Source organism: Pimephales promelas, chromosome 6 (genome assembly GCF_988280905.1).
Source record: "Pimephales promelas chromosome 6, fPimPro1.hap1.1, whole genome shotgun sequence".
Lineage (NCBI taxonomy): Eukaryota > Metazoa > Chordata > Actinopteri > Cypriniformes > Leuciscidae > Pimephales > Pimephales promelas.
The window spans coordinates 16683358-16703767 of NC_142774.1; the positions used below are offsets into that span (position 1 = coordinate 16683358).

Sequence of the window (20410 nt, forward strand, 5' to 3'; positions counted from 1 at the left end):
AATATATAGAGAATGGGAGGTCAGAAAGGCAGGGAATTGGATTTCTAATAAGGCAGGTACAGAGATTGGGATCTGAACAGGAAGAGTGTCTGTAACAAGGCCAGGGCTTGCTTGAAAGAGGAAAAAATGAGATCGAGACACAAAAAAAGAGAGAGTGAAGGATATAAACCAGCACAAACAGGTGGGCTATGGAGGGAGGGGGACGGGAAGTCTTTGTGATGATGCTCTCACACGGCTTGTCACTTTCCTCTCATTCTGTCAGTATTTCTCCGGAGCAGAGATTCGTCATTATAGCTTATCTCAGATACAAAAACCCCATTCATCTGATCCCCATATAAAAACCAAAGCTAAAATTCCTCCTGCGGAACACCAGTTTCTCTAGGCTTTGTTTACAGCAGATGTCAAGTCATTTCATTTAGCCAGTGGAGAATTAAATGTTTACGTCAGGCTATTTTGTAGGTTCAGCTTTGCCTCCAGGTTGAATGCAAACATTCCCACATGGATACATTATTTTAGTTTGCTAGAAATGACGCCTTTTAAAAGTTGAAATGTTCTTAAAGTAATTGCTGACCTGAAAAAGAAAATTGTCTCATTATTTACTTACCCCAGTGTCATTTGAATCCTTATTTTTGTTTTTCAAACCACAAAGCAAACATTTTTAAAGAACTTTCATGGAGCACTTTTCCACACAGAGATATTTTCAAACTTCTTGCTGCAGATATATGATGGCCAAAAATTTAAAGGAAGCCATACATTTCAAAGTAAAGACATGGGACAATATTTTTGGGGATGATTTTTTTCCATCTGTAAAACGCAATTGAATTTTACAGTAATCACTTTGGTAGGGTCACGTGTCACAAAGTTCAGCGATTTCCCTTCATTTTCTTTGAACACTAATTAACTGGTGGCAAAATGGAGGAAGACAGATCATCGGCGGCAGCGGCGCAGTGCACACAACACATCCATGGCAAATAGGTCTTTCTGTTTTGTGTTTCATTATTGCTGCCACTTTGTAATTGTGCATATAAATATTTGCCCAAAAAAAGAGCCAATCTCAAATGGCGTTCTTCACGAGTTCACACTTACATATAATTTTTGAGTGAGTAAGATTCAATGCGTATTTGGCGTGCTGTCCGGAGGGAGGGCTCCGAGCTCGGAATTCTGCCCGAACCCAGAGTACTCCCCCCGTATGCAAGTGATTTTTTTAAAAAAGAGGAGTGTGGAGAACTAGGAGTGTGGAGAAGGGGTGGAGGAGGGATGCTGCAAACTGTCAATGGATCGAGGTAAGACTGCTGAGTCTATTTGTACCCTCTTATCATTGATTGCTGATTGCTGTCCACTCGTGTCAATTATCTGAACGTGCTCCTCCCGAACTTAGTTAATAAAACTTCATATATTTTTAAAAAAATGTGTAGTGATTGAAATCAATAGGGTTCAAAATGTAAAAGCTTCACAAAGGACATACATTTAGTGTGAAATGAATCGATACTACTTGTATCCCAGATAGCAAACTGACATTGAATCAACGTGGAAATATGACATCGAAACAACGTTGATCTGACATTGTTTTGCTCATCGAATTAACGTTGAACCAACGTCAGACGCGTCATTCTTTCAAAACTAACGGAAAATCAACTTGAAATCAACGCATTGTTTCAACGTTATGAAAGCAAACCAATTTTCGATTTTCATTTAGCTTTGAAGAATGCCGCGTCTGACGTTGGTTCAACGTTAATTCGATGAGCAAAATCAACGTTGTTTCAATGTCATGAGCGACGTCGTTTCCACGTTGATTCAATGTCAGTTTGCTGTCTGGGATATTCTGAAATTACAAGACAAATTGGTCAAAATATCTCAAATCAAATCAAATCAAAATATTTATCAACGTACAGTTTTCACATATAAACAGACTTATATGGTGACACACACCTTAAACATCAAATAAGTCAAGCCGTTCACGTCACATTACTAAAATATTAAATTTAATGTCATTCATTGTATGGACAAAACAGTTCAGCTTCAGAATGTTTTCACTAAAGAAATAAAGCCATAAAAGTTTAGAATGACAACAAACTATTCCTTTGTGTTTAGTCTCACAGGCATGTTGGTCATTAAAACTGATTAACTTCTCATTTAGATGGGAATGTGCCACCTGAGTGACTAAACATAGTTCACTTTTTGACATTAAAGGATAATTCCTTTTAGTCCTTGAGTCTATTTTGTAGTTTGTTTTGAATGAAATAGAGTGGTGGACTTAGAAATTTTGACAATGGGTCCTGTCTCGACTTTTTGATTATTTTAGAATCGCCTGTGACAGCTTTAGACTGGCTGTCTATGGGCATGCACAAACATGTCCTTAAAACAACACTTAACATTCATTTTCAAAACTGTGCAACTCACCGAGTGGTTGGTGGTGTTCATTGATGATTAAAAACAAATATATCGGCGCAATGTATGCTTTCAATCCGTGTTGTTTGCTTTTGTGGAACTATTTTTTCAGATACCTCACAACCGCGTATAAACTTCCGCTCGATATTTGAGTTAGTGTTGGGCGATATGCTCCATTTTCATATCGTCCTATCGTCAGCCTGTGAGATCGGCGATACACGATATTATCGTGAGGGGGCGGGGCGGGGCTAACTTATTTGATTATTAACTTGATTATTTAGCCTACTCATTAATTTGCTTGTTTTATTAGCCTACTTCGTTTTATATACGAGAATCTTTTTTCTATTTTGCTAGCAAAGGTGGAGTGTTTATTAATAGGATCAGGTTATTTCCTGGTATAGTGAGGTAAAAAAAAAAAGATCCTAATCCTTTTGTTTGTCAACGGGAAATTTACGGACACATTAGCCTATCCTCATGCCGTTACATGCAGCATTTTGACTAGGGCCTATTTCTGCACGAGATGAAAACACGTTTTAATAATTTCTTGGGTCAGAAAAAGTCGGAGTTTGCGATATGTGCCCCCCTGCCAGTGCGCTCTCTGCGCACTTCACATGCGCACTTCAGTAAGCACGTACGCGGGTTAATGTGTTTTAAATGCCGGGAGAAACAAGAGCAAGGGCCAAACGTCTAGCTGAGTCGATCGGTTTATACTTATACTTATGACTTGACTCAGATAAAGGAAACGTTTACATGACCACATGCATTGTCAAGTTTATTCAACATAATCAGGTTAAGAAAGTCGTCGCATGTAAACGCGCTCAATCTCTGAAAGTGAAAGTAAAAACGGACTGCTTTCGGCATCTGCATTAACGCCGCGTTCCCTCAGAGACGACGATGATAACGGTAACTATAATACTATTTTAGTGATATTATTATTAATACTATTTAGTAATTGTATTGTTTTTAGTGTTAGTGTCATTAAACGTTTTGTTAATGTGTTACGGAAACAAATACTGACGAACAACGATGCCGTTTTCATCTTGGATCTGAAATTTAATTTTGCGTCTGTTAAAACGAGCACACTTGATAATTTGTGAATGGATCACCTTGCAATTAAATTTTGATGTGGGATGTTTTTTAGTCTGTTTTAAAAACATTCTCTTAGAGGAGTCCTCATTAGTGCGTGTGTTGTTGCAATTGTTATGAGGTGATGTCGTTGTAAATTTAGGCAAGGCAAATTGATTGTAGTTCCTAATATTCATTTAATAACAATACTAGCTTTATAATAATAATAATAGGTCTAATAATAATAATTTAATACATTATGGTAAAACGAGCCAATTATCGTATTGATATCGTCAAAGGCATCTGCCATCGGCGATATGTCAGACTATCGTCGATACACGATACTATCGTCTATCGGCACAACCCTAATTTGAGTCTGAAGCGTTAGCACACCCCGACCACTTGATGGCGACAACCAGGACGCTGTACGGAACACGGTGTCTAGCGCACCTTAAAAAAAGTCCGGGAGCACAGCTGCTCTGCTCACGCCAGCCTTCTGAGAGACGGAGAACCGAGCGAAAAGACTACAACCAAATGTAAACAGACCCCTTTCCTTTTCCGGTAGCTAGCGCAGTAATATCAACGAGCACTGAGTCCTCCAGCAGACATCAATGCATTTTAAAAAATGACAAATAAAACACGACAGAAACGGTATTTTGCTACGCTACTTGTTTCAGAACATCAACGAACACCACCAACCACTCGGTGAGTTGCACAGTTTTGAAAATGTACGTTAAGAGTTGTTTTATGGACATGTTTGTGCATGCCCCCATAGACACCCAGTCTAACGCTGTCACAGGCGATTCTAAAAAAGTCAAAAAGTCGAGACAGGACCCATTGTCAAAATTTCTAAGTCCACCACTCTATTTCATTCAAAACAAACTACAAAATAGACTCAAGGTGTTAAATACAGGAATTATCCTTTAAGGAAATGTAGCCTAATGTAACTCAATCAGATATTTATAACGGTATTGCAGACGACTTACATAAAATGCATATAAATATCAGTTGTCACTCTATACCTCCAAATAATTTGTGTAAATTGAATGCTTAGTTTTACAGTTTATTGCCGTAAAAATGAAATACAGTATAATTCTGCCTTTTTCCAAATTTACAGTAAAATACTGGCAGCAGAGTCACCAGCAATCTACTGTAATTCTACAGTATTCAAACTGTGAATTATTTAACTTTTTTCTCTAAAATTAAATGCAATACATTTCTGTGATTATTTCAATTTACTACATTATTATGGTTACTTTAAAATCCCTCTTTCAATAATGGGTTGAATGAGATTTTAGATTTTTAAATTTTAGATTCTTTTTTAGATTTATTATTTAATATATCGTATTTCTTTAGATTTATTTTAAAAGTAATGAATCTTAAATCCAATTAACAGAAGAACATTACTGTTCAGTGGGCTACAAAATGCCATCAATAAAATGCACCTGCATAACATACGCCTGCCCATACCATAACCCCACTGCCACCATGGGCCACTCGATCCACAACGTTGACATCAGCAAACCGCTCACCCACACAAAGCCATACATCCTGTCTGCCATCTGCCCTAGTACAGTGAAAACCGAGAATCATCCGTGAAGAAACGCCATTGAATGTAAACATTTGCCCACTCAAGTCGATTACGATGACGAACTGTCAGGTCGAGACTCCGATGAAGACGACGAGCATGCAGATGAGCTTCCCTGATACAGTTTCTGACAGTTTGTGCAGAAACTCTTTGGTTATGAAAACCAATTGTTGCAGCAGCTGTCCGGGTAGCTGGTCTCAGACAATCTTGGAGGTGAAGATGCTGGATGTGGAGGTCCTAGGCTGGTGTGGTGGTTACACGTGTACTGCGGTTGTGAGGCCAGTTGGATATACTGCCAATCTCTGAAATGCCTTTGGAGACGGCTTATGGTAGAGAAATGAACATTGAAGTCACAGGCAACAGCTCTGGTGGACATTCCTGCAGTCAGCATGCCAATTACACGCTCCCTCAAAACTTGTGACATCTGTGGCATTGTGCTTTGTGATAAAACAACACATTTTAGAGTGGTCTTTTATTGTGGCCATGCAGCGTAAGGCACACCTGTGCGATAATCATGCTGTCTAATCAGCATCTTGATATGCCACACGTGGATGGATTATCTCGACAAAGGACAAGTGCTCACGAACACAGATTTAGGCTACATACACACTAATCTGGATATATTTGAAAACGTTGTTTCCGTAGTAGCATTTTCAGGCGTTTTCCGACGTTTCAGTGTGGATGAGTGTAGCAAGGCTCAGGGAAGAAGGAGGCAGGAACCGGATAACAATCAAAAAATAAAACTTTATTTAAATGAAATAAACAAACAAAAATACCTGCCAGCAGTCCCTCACGGAACTGCTGGCTACCGAAAATAAAACTATAAAATATAACTACCGGCCAGAAGCCCCTCGCGGACGACTGCTGGCTTACCAAATAAAATATAAAATACAAACAAAAGCAGGCCTGTTGCTCTTTCGATCATCCACTCCGTCGCTCCCTCTTTATGGCTCTGCTTCTGCGTGAGAGATGAGAGACCAGTGTGCTTCGCAGGTGCTGTTCATTAGCAATCGCACCACCGGCCTCGCGACTTTCTCTCACGTCCCTCGGCCGTCCTGCTCACCACATACCCACATCCCGCGATCCCTGGGGGCAGGGCCACTGTAAGTAATTGTGAACAAGGGGTGCTGTGATTTTTTTTTTTTTTTGACAAAAAAACTGAGCCTATAGACCTATTTAAAATACATTTTAAAAATAAATACATTGAGATTCACTACTTTATTGTCATATATACTACACCGCCAGGTAGCAGAATAAATGCGCTATTAATCAGAATCAGAATCAGAAATACTTTAATAATCCCAGGGGGGAATTACTTCCGTTACAACGCAAATATAGGCTACATACAACATATTTACATACAACATATAATATAACAACGTAATATTAATTAAAGTTCACAATAACCCTACAATGCAATTGATTTGGTCAGCTGGCATGAACTTGAGTCACTGCATGTTTGTCACACGCAACTCTATAAGCTCCAAAATCATTTTATGCACACCACAAGGAAACTCTGAGTACTTAAGCATGTTATTAAACAGTTCTCCACACCCATTACGCAAAGAACACACGCACAAAATAACACTTTCTGTCTCCATCTCACACATTTGAATTTTTACAATCAAAAGGAAAATCAAAAGGAAATAATCTCAGACTATTTACATGTTATTGAACAGTTCTCCACATCCATTACGCAAAGAAAACCCGATCAAAATTACACTCTCCATCTCCATCCCCACCACCTTGCAAAAATACTATAGTGTACTATTTACAATTGCTTGGCTAGTCAAAGCTGATCCCACTTGTTGTCTAAAAAATAAATGCTACAAGCGGCGGCACCATGCTGTTACCTGAGCTGCAGGTGCCCTGGTTACAGGTGTCCAAATGTCGAGGTGCGCTCTGGGGTCATGGAGATAAAGTCTCTCATGAGGGGACGAATGTCCAGGGAGTTCAAAATGTCTGTGTGGGCAACATGACATCATGACTTTTGCGTAAACATAAACGCCACTTTCGAGTCAGGTGGCATGTTATCTCTACACATTTTGAGCTATCCGCGTGTATGTCTATGCCATTAACGTCCGCGTCATTCCGCGTGTTCGTACACGCAGTCAAATCTCCAGTCATAAATGCCATTAACCCCAGTGACGGTTAAGTTTAGGGACGGGGTTGAGGTAAGTCATATCTTTTTTTTTTACCTAGGATGGTAAGGGAACAGTCATAAATGCCATTAACCCCAGTGACGGTTAGGTTTAGGGACGGGGTTGAGGTAAGTCATATATTTAACGTTAAGTCAACGGCGTTCATAAACACGCTGAAAAGCGATTATGCGTCTTGATAGCACGCCAAAAATGGAAATACGAATTGGCGTGGCATACACACGCTACTTCATGAGATCAGTCTGGTGTGGGCATGCATTAGCGAAAGGTGTGTGAGTCTTTTCTGGGTCATGGTGCTGCGTACCCATGTCTTCAAAAGACGCAAGGCGGAGAAAGTGCGCTCGGATGAGGCCACGGAGATGGGTAGGCACAGACATAACTCGATCAGTTTTTCTGTCTCTGAAAACATGGCTCTTGTTTGTGGCTGGAGCTTTGTCAAACATGATGCTACATCTGGGACTCTGACACACTTAGACCCTCTGTCTTTTGTGACATCGGCAAGCTGCTTGGCGATGATTGGTCTAAGCGTTTTGAGCTGGAATTCAAGGCGGTCTGTGTCAAACTCCTCCGGGAGCTGAAGGGCCTCCAGACTGACGCTCCTTCCCTCTGCTGCTTTGATAGCAGCCCTCTCTCGCTTTGCAGCGAGCTTCATACTGGCCTGACCAAATCTTCTGTCCAGCTCCGACGATATCACATCAATAGCCTTGAAAAAGCTACGTCGCCAATCCACTGTTTGTGCGCCACACGCGACTGCCTCTGGCTCTGTAGTTTGGCAAAGGCGAGCTGGGGTTTTGCTCACTCTAGGGGTGGTGGTGTCTGGCATTTTCAGGGAGATTTGTGATGCGCAGGTTTACACCTTTCGGATCAGCTCGTCCACAACTGCATCATCCCGGAGTGTGGCTATTTGTTCTCTCAGCACACCTGTGCATTCCAGTGCACCTTGCGCACTTGCTGTGGCACTCTGTAGGCTTGTGGCAACTGCTTCACAGGGCTCGAACAGGGCATGGCAGCATAAAAAAAACGAAATATGTTTAAAACCTGTTTGTAGAGTCCCCCGATCTTTGCTCTGCTGTCCCCCCTGACACTCTTGTCATCCTTCAGCTCGTGCAGTGTAGTCAGGAGAGTGGGGTAAGCTGCAGTGACGCGTTTAATGGACATGTCACGGATACACCACCTTGTCGGGTAAAGGCCTAAGATGTTGACTGCAACCTCATCACAGGCAAAAAACGATTGGTAGAGCTGTTTTTGCTTTGATGACTCTCTTATCACAGATGAGACACCCTGAACAAAGTTCAAAGTATCAGCCACAAGACTCACAAGTATCAAATTCACGCGCGGCTTCTTGGAGAATCAAATCCAGTGAGTGGTTGCTGCAATGCACGTAAAGTGAGTGCGGGTTTAACTCTTTAAGCCGAGCCTGCACGCCTGAAAAACACCCTGACATATTTGCTGCTCCATCAAAACAAAATCCTGCGATGCGTTCAATGGGGATGTTAAGTCTTAAAAAAATATCCTTGATGCAACTGAAAAGAGTTTCTCCAGTGCTGTCCAGGGGAAATGGAGACGGAAGCATGAGGAGCGACGGACATGAGAGAGGGGAGAGAGGAAAAAAAAAATTGGTTGGGCTCCCACAACGTGCTTGTCCCTCACCAGCTGGGCGATCTCCTCCGCGGTGCCCGGCGGCGATGCTGGATGGCCCTCGGTGGACGCCTCGACGCTTCCCCGCCTTGCATCCCAAGATTGCATCTCTCATCTACTACGCAATATCACAGTTTGACATGTCTGACGTGGTGTCATGAATAATTAAGAGACTGTGTCCTCTCATAGGATAAGAAAACTCAGTATCATTAATAATTATGAGAAACTGCTGAGTCATCAAGCACTCACAGTGCACGCACGTCACAGCCGGTGACGTAGACACGATGAAGATTTAAAACCCGGAAGACGAAAAAAGCTGAAAAAACTCAAATTTAACTATTTTAACCCTATTATTAAATCTATCAGATGCTAACATTGTCTTCAATGGTGTTCAACACACATACCTCTGTTAAAATCTCAGAAATTTTGGTTTGGGGTTTCATGACCCCAAGTGTGGACATGGCCATGTGTGGACAGATTTGTGCACAATATTTGAGAGAAAATAGGCCTGTACATATTAAAAGTATTAGATCTATCTTAGAGTCTTAGAGTTGAGCTCATGAAAAATGGAGGCAAAAACAAAAGTGTTGCTTTCATAATTTTGTTCAGTGGAAATTAAAATAAAGTTTTATTTATAAGAACAGTCAACATTCAACAAGGATTCTAAATGAAAAATAGATGACCTAGGTAAAAGACAAAATGGCTAACAACATGTAATAACATGTAATATTCAACAAATGTAACATTTTAGTGAATGAAAACATTGACATTTAAGTGTTTTTTACTACTTTTTAACAAATGTTCTATTGAGAAGGCATGTGTTCCTTCTAAACAACGCATTCTCTCCCCAAGGTGTCACCTTTTGACCATGCTTCAATATTCAACGCCCTTTAGCGTCAGTTACATGACGCGATCCTACGACGTCATCGAACTGACGCTAAAGGAAAAGTGTCAGTTAGATGACGTGGGTAGGTTTAGGTCTGGGGTAGGGGTAGGGTTACACGCGATCCTAGGGCGTCATCTAACTGACGCTAAAGGGTGCCTAAAGCGTCAGATATTGAAGCATGGTCAAAAGTCAGTTAGGTGACGCCTTGGGGGTGAGAATGGGCTGTTCTAAAAGAGTCCTAAGTACATGAGACTTGAATCATTTTACACCAAACCAATCATGATGAACATTTTATTAAAATAACTCAAGAAATGTCAATGTTTAGTACAAACCAGATAACAAGGAGATTAACAATTGTGTTGACTAGCAAAACACTTCCTGCATGTCTCAAGTCAACTAATGTTTCTACTATTCAGGTTCACTGGAAACTTTTTACATTACAGCTCAACATTATTCCTAAGATGTTACCTTTTGTACAGATGGCAATGAAACTGAATAACTAACAACTGTGGTTGGTCTAATTGATTTCTTTTTTTTTTAGATTTTTTAGATTTTAGCTTTTAGACTCCTGAAACTTAAAAAAAGTTGTATTGCTTGTGTTCTTTTTAGCAGACTTTTACTTTTTTTAAATAACTTTTTGATGTTCCTAAATCCGGGCCACTAAAGACGCAGTGGCTGGGTTTTGTTTTCGAAGGGAATATTCCCCCACAAGCAACGTCACTGCTTTCATGTTTGCACGATTCGCAAATCTTTTCTCTCCACCAGACTGCTTTATAAACGAGGGTCAGACTCAGTATAAAGCTGGTTTTGCTAAGAAGCTGCTTCTGAAAAAAATAATCAGTACAACTATTCATGTCCCTGCTGCACCTTTAGAATAATTGAGTGTAAAATTGTATATTTTATATTCATCTTTGCAAATCGCTTGCATGCTTCACGATGAATGCGGTTTCCACTCAGGGTACATTAGGGCATCTTTTCTATATAACGTTCTCAATATAATTCACAATTCATCATCAGGTGTGTGGTGAGTGTCACACCCCGATCCAGAAAACAGCCAGACCCAGAGCCCGGATTACCACCCTCAACTACGGAGAACTCGTGCATGCCCGTCACAGACGGAGAGCTACCAACCGCTGCGACGCATCAGCCAGAGCCTGAGAATGAGATAAGGAGGACAGAGCTGACCCTTGCCCCGGAGGAGGAGCCACAACAGGAGTCTAACCAGAGGTGTGAGCCCACAACATCTGGAGATGAGGGAACCCAATCGACTGAACACGAGGACTGGCTAAAACATTGTTTCCCACCCATCATCTGCATCTTTGTCATCTTCAGACCTCTTCGGTGACTCTATCTGCTATGTCATCAACCTGTTAAGAACCATTACTCACCAAACCTCAGCCAGTCCTCCAGCCCCGCTGCTGCTGGATGTTCGCAGCCCTGCATCATCTCTGGGGAGTTCCCCTGACGTCAAGTCGCAGGTCAGCCCGCCATCCGCAGCACCCAGGGGATTGAGGATCTCGTGGCTCCGCCTCCAGCCTCAGTCCTCTGCACTCCATCCCAGCCTATCGACCTGCTGGCTCGTTCTAGGTTCCTCCCACCTGCGGCTCCACTAGAGTCCCTCGAACCAACGGCTACATCGGGTTTCCTCATCCTGCCGGCTCCCCCTTGGTCAGTCTTCACTCTGCCTTCGCCACGGACTTCCGTCCGCTACGCTCCATTCCTCCAGCCCTTCGGCTACAGCAGGCTCCTCCTTCCCCTCTGCATCTCCTCTGTCCTCCCTGACTTCGCCTCTACTCTCAGGTACTCTGGCTCCACCTCCGCCGCTCGTCACCGTGATGTCACCTCGGTCTCCCTGTGTCCAGCGATGTCGTTGTAGTCCACCGGCTCTCCGTCTGTACCAATGGATCCTGCCATCGAGTCTCCGTCGATCATCATCCAGCTGCCGTCAGCCTCTTCGTCACCTGCTCTCTTCTCTCCCTCTACTCGGCCGTGGGCTGTCGGTACTGGACGGCTCTGGGTCTGCGCCACCAGGCCATCTCCATCTGTGCCGTCAGGAAATCGTCGTCATCCCTTCACCATCCTGTCACTTCAGGCTCTCTCCTGCACTTCACCTTCACCATCGTCCACCGGCAGAACCTCCTCTAATCCTCCCTCCATCAGTGTTACGGCACGAGTACGTGCCTTGCCGGAGGGGGACATTATGTCCCCATTTGGCTCTTTTGACTTTCAGTTTGTTTTGATTTCTCACGTGTTTCCCTGTCAGTGTTTCCCAGCACAATCTGTTTCCATGGCATGGACACTAATCACCTTCCTCACAGCTGCATATTGTTTATGTAATCATCATCACTGTGTATTTACGTTCCTGTCTGCACTCAGTTCATTGTACGGTATTGTTCGTGTTGAACATGCTGCCTCACCTATTCCCGTGTATCTACATTAAAGAAAGTGTTTTCTATGTTCTTCATCTGTCTTCTCTGAAACTACCAGTAACAAAGGGACCTTTAAGTGCCTTTTTCAAGAGGCTTATTTCACAGGTCACTTGTGACAAACCTGATATCTGTGTCACAGGCCCAGGAGGGCACTTCATACAATGTTTATCATCTTGTCAGTATTGAGACGAAATGACAAATGTATCATAACCATAAGGCAGCAATGGTCGGGTGGCACAGCAATGCATCACACTTTTGTTACACCATACAGAACTGATAATAAATGCTGTAACAGAAGTAAAGTCTCAATGGATATATGTTTGTGTGTATTTGTGTGTGTGTCTGGATACCTTCCTTTTAAGCGACACCATTTGCTGGGTGATAAAAAAAATTGGATCTGATACCCATCTTTACATTTTATTTTATTTTTTTATGTTTAGATTAGTTTAATTTATCTACATAATCTCCCTATAGGATACATGTCTTGGGCAATTGAGAGAGCAGGTCAACAGTTCACTGTTTAATTGAAGAGTTCAGATGCAAAAGCCTCTAAATGCCATTTGAAATTTTCTTCTTTAATGATGATTTTTATCAAACTTGTATATTTAAGCTCAGTAATTTCACTTAAATAACAATTAATAGGTAATTATCATTGGCATTTAAGTGAAATCACTGAACTTAAATATACAAGCTTGATCAAAATGATCATTAAAGAGGAAAATTTCAAATGGCACTTAGAGGCTTTTGCATCTGAACTCTTCAATTACACTTCATCCATACAACACAAAAACATAACCATGACATAGATCAATCATTACACAATACTAATATTACACTATACCTATACCTACACTCAACCATGACTCTCACACCTGCTTCTAGTTCCACACGCAGCTCCACAGACATTAAAACTCCACTCACACGATCACCCATTTGCAAAGTCTTGTTTGATTGTGTACATCTCTAAGCATTTCCTAGTTTTCTGAGTCAGTTAGCCTAGTCTGTTATCCTAGTCTAGTCTGTGTATTCGACCCTTGATGAACCTGTTCCTCGATTGTCTCCTGCCTGCCTTTTGACCCATTGCCTGTTTCCTGGATTCCATCTTGTCTGCATCTTAATTGCCTATTGTAATGCGTTATATATGGGGATTATTAGTCAGTCATCTATTTCTCGTTTGCAAAAGTTCAAAACTAAAGACTTTTAATGGAGATAAAAAAAAAAATAAAAATGGAACATATTACTCCTACCTGTCATGATTCTACCCTGTTGCCTTCTTTCAACACAGTCTCATGAAGATGCGTATCTATGCCACGAATTTCATTTCTCCTGGCATTTATACGCCAAAAATGGTTTTTGCGTGCTTATGCTACGCACTAAAAAACCCTGGGGTAGGTTTAGGGAGGATGGGGAGTTTGTGCGTATTATACGCCAAAAAGTGCGTCTCATATGCACGCGAAAAACGCGTACCATCTACACGCAAACTGTTTTTGGTGTATAAATGCCACGAGAAATGACATTTGTGCTATAGACACGAACTTTCATGAGATCGGCCTCCGTCTTTCTCTACTCTTGAGGCAGGATCATGAAAGACCCATGTTTTAAGTGCAGGCCCATGGCCTTGTTTTTGGGCTGTGTGCTTGTGTTGTCTCATTTGGTAACTTGTTACCCTCATCTTGTCATTATTGTCTAGTCAGTTCACCTGTCCTCGTCATTTGTGTTCCCTATTGTATTCCCTCATGTTTTTTGTCCTGTGTAGGATCATTGTCAGTCAATGTGTTACCAGTGTGTGTTTGTACCATTGCTGAGAGGTCCTTGTCAAGTAAGAGTATTTTCTAAAGAGTTGTATGTAGTATATCCCAGTTCTTAGTCTAGTTATTGTTTTGTTTTGTTTGTTAGACAACCATCCTTACCTCTGTTTTACCCCCTCGTGGGTTTTGTTTTCTGTTATTAATAAACCTTGTGTGTTTGCATATTGTCTGTAATTGGGTTCCTCCATCAAACATCCTTGGACCCACATCTGAGTCAAAAATGAGATCGCTCTTTTGCTGTAGCAGCGCCTAAACTTTGGAACAGTTTGCCTAAACATATTAGAGGAGAGCTGCTACTCTACAGCATTTTAAAGGACAACTGAAAAAAATCTGTTTTCAATAGCTTTTAATCAGTGACAGTTTTATTATGTGTGTTGCCTATGTGGTGCTTTATTTTTCTTCTTTTTTCTGTGTGACATTAAAATCACATTGGTGAACTTGTTTTTTTTTTTAATTTTGTGTCGCTATTGCTATATATTTTTGTCCAAGTTCACATCCTATGCAGACAGAAATCCAGACACCACACCTCCATGTATTCTCTGAACTTACTTTCTCTCTCTCTCATACGCACACCAACACATACAAATGACTTCCTTGGGAAACGTTCCCTCTAAGCTTCAAGATGCTGGTCTTTGATGTTACTCCTGCGCAGACAGAAAAAACGGCAAGGGAAACAGACTCAAATATGTGTGGGGAAAAAAGAGACATCTAGAGCTAACTGAATAGGCATCATACACTATACACTTAGACTAATTTGTATGATACATAAATTAAATGTCTAATAAAAATAAGTTTTGCTCAAAAACACAAATTAGAGACAACATTGAACCATGAATGTGTTAAATTAAATGCAATAAATAGCCAGCATCTGCAATTCTCTTTACAGGCAGAATAACATAGATGCCCTTGTGCTCTGATCAATATTACAAATATGACCATTATGTGTCACACAAGTCATAACAACACATGGAAATACCCATACTTGACATTAGATCTACCTACAACCCTCACACATAAGTACTTGTTGAGTTTATGATTGGATACCATCGTAAGGAAGCCATAGCCATAGGAATTGTCCACACCATGTGAAAGATAATGACCTTTTAGGCATTGTTGCCATCAGGCAATGTTGATGTTAAAGAAAACAGGCATGACAGACAGATATTTCATTATTGAATTGTTTGTTCCCTCCGTATTGAGAATTTCCTGTACTGCCATCCAGCAACATTGCCTTTGAGATTGAGGTGTATTGTTACAAAATGACATATTAGCTCAAGAAAGACCCTTCAAAGCTGGATTAAAGCAAAAGTGATTGAACATGGTGAATAAGAGCCTTGTTTAAAAAGTGATGCCTTTAATATGTCCCCCAGCTAAATGTTAAAGATTATTTCCTGGGTTAACCAGGCAAGAACAGCAAAACTGGCTCAAGTAACAGGGTGGATTTGCGAAAAATTGAGACTGTCAGTTTTAACAACGTTCTAAAATATAGTCTAGACTCAAAGCATTGGCTCGAACAAGGATTTCAAGCTCAAGTTGTTGCCAAAAAGGTATTAGCAGGATGTTGCTCATAATTCAACGTCTAGCGATTCATTGTTTTAGGGTATGAAATGTTCTAGTCAACAGCAGTAATGTGCCAGTTATTGATGTTTTCTTGTTTTAAAAGGGAAATGGCTATTAGCCTACACAAATTATTTAAATTACCACAATTTGTCTCGGGGAAGAAGAAGAAGAAAAAAAAAGTTAATTCGAAATTCCTAGAAGTTGCATGCAAAGCAGCATAAATTACTTCCTTTCAGAATGTAAATAAATTCAGAGGAACAAAAACATGGTTGCTGTTATGCAGGAATGCAATTTAACCATTATCCCTTCCATTGAATAAGACATGACTGCAGTAAGGGAATCGGGAGTGTTTTGTTCAACATTAATTACTTTTTTTCCCACTAGGATTTTTTTTCCTCCATTACTTAGTGGCATCACAGGTACGCGTCCCCTTGCAGCCCTCATTAAAATGCTTGTGATGACACGACCTTTTTAACAAACTGTTTAACACTGAAGATGTCTGATTCATGTGACCCATGACGTGATGCATAATTCACTGTCCGTCATTTAGAGGAAGTTTCAGCTGCTGTAAACTAAATATATGACTGTTTATATAATAAATTATATATATATATATATATATATATATATATACTTTAAGTAAAATGTTTGCTTGTGTTTTTAATATAAAAAAAATGTAATATTATTATATATCTTGTATTCTGTAAGAACAATTACTGCAAATGTAAGACTCTTGCGGAGGTATATGTACAATTTTATGTGTCGGTTGAGTGACTCAAAAAATAGCATCATAATGGTGCTAAATAATATCTCATTAAGTGATACAAGGTATTTTTCATGTTTCTGGAGGCAGTGGAATGAAAGCTTATATGTTTTTTAAGAGAAATGTGTATGTTGTCTGTAAATCGATGTCTGTATCTATTGTTCTTGTTCTACTTTGTTTTTTTTTATATGGGCATTGGTCTGAAATAAAGAGTAATTCTTAAGATACAAATAAATGCAATGATTTGCTGTAGACTGAAGGGTAAGCCATTTGGATGGGGGTGGGAACTAAATTAGCATAGAGTTTTGTTATTATAGCTGGCAATCAATTTCATAAATGTATGTGTCATACTTCTACCTCAGAAATTTTCTGCACAGATTTTTTGGGGAAATCTGACTTGTCAGGGTATAGGTGCTATATTGAATTTTACAATTAGAGATAGACTTGCATTCTTTTCCATGGCATGCACTGTATTTGTCACAGTGTTGTTCTCAGTTTAGTTGAACAACAAAGCCTGCATATCTCGGCAGCCACATCATCAAGCGTTGCTGAAATTTCAATTTGAAGGATCCTTCATTTTGAGTCCTTCTTTCGGCCTGTTTTGAAGGACGCATCGGATGCGTCTTTTGTGGCCTTTAATCACCCACAAACCTTTGCACACATTTAAATTCACAAAAATAAACACATTTTGATAGAAAATGAGTTGGTACTGAGCTTGTCTGAGTTTATTATGAAATGTAATACAACAATAATGTTTTCAGACATGGAAGCATATCTTGTTTGATGTTTTCAGTAAATTAATCATTAACAATAAACTGCCAATAATGTAAGCCAGCGGGAGACTGCAGATGGCTGTCATTCACTGTATTGCAGTTGATATGAAGATTAGTAATACAAAGTATTTTTCCAAAATTAAGTTTTAATAGTATTTTTGTGAAATGAGCAGGGGGGCAGAAAAGTGTGACGTAACCATGCACACTTGTCTCATTGTTGCTTTTAATGCTGAGGAGGACTCTAGCTATACATATATATATATATATATATATATATATATACATATATATACAGTATATATATACAACATTATATATATATATATGTTGTGTTGCCATACCCCTTTGACTTTAAGTGTGTGTGTGTGTGTGTGAATAACATATATGGGAAATGAAACTATAGACCGATGTCTAGGTTTGAAAACTTGTGATTATAAAGTAATGAAGAACCAATCAAATTGTAGGGAAATTATGTAATGCATCATGTCATTTTACCATACCCCTATTCTATAAAAACTGATGTATTCGTGTTTAATGGTGGGACTCTCAATGAAGATTGTGAGTTCCCTCGGCCTTGCTTCTTCTTAGGGGAGTTTCTCTGTGAACTGCTCGAAGACATTCCCGGCCGTAATTAAAGCATTTAGAGGACATTTGCTGAGGGTCTGTCTGTTATTACTGCTGTGCAGCAGGTCAGTTTAGGGAAGCAAATAAATTCATAAGCAAGAGAACTGGTAAATTAGAATTATAGGATTAGGCTGTAGTCAATTGTAGACTCGCTGGAGTAGGATTAGACGAATGCAGTAGTCGACTTGAGACTTGCTGAAGTGTAAACTTAGCTAACGTCAATGTATAGGCGCGCTAGAGTACGTATTATTGGTAGGTAGTTAGGTTTAGGGAATAAATCTATGACAATGCAAAGGGCTTTGAGTTTCTCTTCAGCCTGATGACTTGATGACATAAGATGGAGTCTTCATATTGACATACTAAAAAATTCTCCCCATCATACCCTTCCAGCAACTGATTGTTATTTGGGATGAAGAACCAACCGCCTTTGGTGTTTGACTGAATGATAAAGATAGAAATAAAAATGTCAACTTCTGAAGAAAAGTCAATACCAATTGCGTCTGCCAAATGCATGCCTGCTAAATCATTTTGAGCTTTCGGCCTGTCTGACCACAACTGACCAGAGGCTCTAGTTAATCTTCACACCGCCTTTTGTCGACATCTCTGTTATTCTGTTTAATCATAATGCAAAAAAAAAAAAAAAGATTAGATTAGATTTACCTTTGAGTCAGATTCTTCTCCGTGGCTAGTCTGGCATGACCTGCTGAGATTGAATATTGAAGTATTTGCGAGTGGGAGAGCCAGTATTTGCCTCGGAGTCATGCACACGTGTGTCTCCAGACATTCAAGGAAGCCAGAAGGATTGTACTATGTGCATCTTGTGTCTGTCTGTGAAATGAAGTGAAAATGTGAGGGTGACACATTTTTCAGTAATCCTCAAAGGACTCCTACACTAGTGGCAGTTTCTGGGTTTGAAGTCAGTAATCTGTTAAATTGAGATAAATGCTTACAAACAACCATAACCAAATAAAGTTTATATCATCACAGCCTCCCAACTATTTGAAATACAGGATTAAGGTCAGAGAAAGTCTTTTTTTTAAAACATTTCAAGGAATATAAGACTCTTTCTTTCTTCAAAGTGGACTGTTTTCATCCAGTTCCAATATTATGGAGACTTTAATTATCAATCTGTAATGCATTTCTGTTAAAATCAGGCTGATTATTATCCCCACAAATAATACTACTAACATTACCCTCACCAAGGCTACGTTTATTTGATCTAAAATACAGTGACATATTATTAAGATTTTCTATTTTTAATATTTTATTTTGACCAAGGTGACAGTCTTCCAACACAGTCTCATGAAGATGCGTATCTATATCACGAGTGTCATTTCTCGTGGCATTTATACGGCAAAAGTGTTTTTTTCGTGTATATGGTACGCACTAAAACTGCAGTCTTCAGTGTCACATGATTCTTCAGAAATCATAATATGATTTGGTGCTCAATCAATGTTGAAAACAGTTGAACTGCTTAATTTGTTTTGTTTTGTCTTATTTTGACAAAAAAACAAGACATTATACATTTATTTACTGTCACTTTTGACCATTTTGATGCATCCTTGCAGAATAAAAGTATTATTTTTTTTCCACACACACACACACACACAAAAAAAAACGTTATAAAAAAATATATATTTTACTGTACCCAAAATTTTGAACAGCAGTGCAGCTTTCTTATAAATAACGATTGTAAACATGTAAGCGTGTTTTTGCTCTGCCCTCTAGTGGTAAATGGCTATTTAAACAAACAACCTCCGACTTATATATAGAAGGAAAACACAAACAAGTCACTTATTACAAATTTTATTTATGGTTAAATAGGGTATATAATCCCCTTAAATTTGATATCTGCATATCAAATATCTGTCTGAGAACAAATTAAGAAAGGAAACTCATAACCCATATTTCAAAAAGCTCACTGTGGATTAAATTAACCTAATCAACCTGTCATGCTACATTATTTACATCCTTATTGCAGTGCATAACCTTCGTCTAACTAAAAAAACAGATCTGTGCACAATCAAAGATCAAGCTCAGGATGCCACTTTCACGTGCGACTCAAAATAGCAAACCTCACTTTGGTCACACCCTGACTTAAATTGACAGGTAACAGGAATCTTTCGAGCATCTCATTCGATCAATACACCTATACAACCGCAAGAGAAAACCACACACACTATCAACCTGAGACCTCAGGCACATGAGAAATCAAGGAGACCAACCATCTTCAGACCACAGGAGGATACATAATGGGTTCAACTGAAACACACTTCTTATGATTTGGCGTTGCCCCAGAAAAGCAGCTGAATAAAATATGAGCACTCAAAAGATCCAAGCAAGATTTGCACCTAGAAGTCAAACTCAATAGTTTCCAATGTATAAACTAAGTGAAGGCGAGAACAGGGAACTAAAGATGTGACTCACTTCATGTTCTGCCATGCACCGGAAGAACACCAAGGTAAAGTGGGGACAAGACAAAACACAGCGAGACTAAAGAGCCAGCCCTGTCACTTCTTCCGTTTACAGAGGTAGAGTTCTCCTGTCAAACTTGTTTACACCAATGCGAGAGTTATATTCCGGAGGTATCGATCAAAGAGACTGAAGCTGTAGATTTCAGGGAAATACAATTGCCTTATTCTCAAAGGCGTTGTATTGTATAAGTATTCATTTACAACACGTATATTGAAACCTTTTTTTTTACTTTTTGTGTTTCTAAAGCCGGATGA

At 39.8% G+C, this 20410-nt stretch overlaps 1 long non-coding RNA gene across 1 annotated transcript; it reads right to left on the reverse strand.

The window, feature by feature from the left end:
• Positions 1-14455: 14455 nt before the first annotated feature.
• Positions 14456-18426, reverse strand: LOC148978519 (uncharacterized). Its single transcript, XR_016168838.1, has 2 exons — positions 18342-18426; positions 14456-14605 (listed from the first exon to the last, which is right to left on the reverse strand). It is a non-coding gene; the product is annotated as an uncharacterized LOC148978519 (long non-coding RNA).
• Between the last annotated feature and the right edge of the window lie 1984 nt (positions 18427-20410).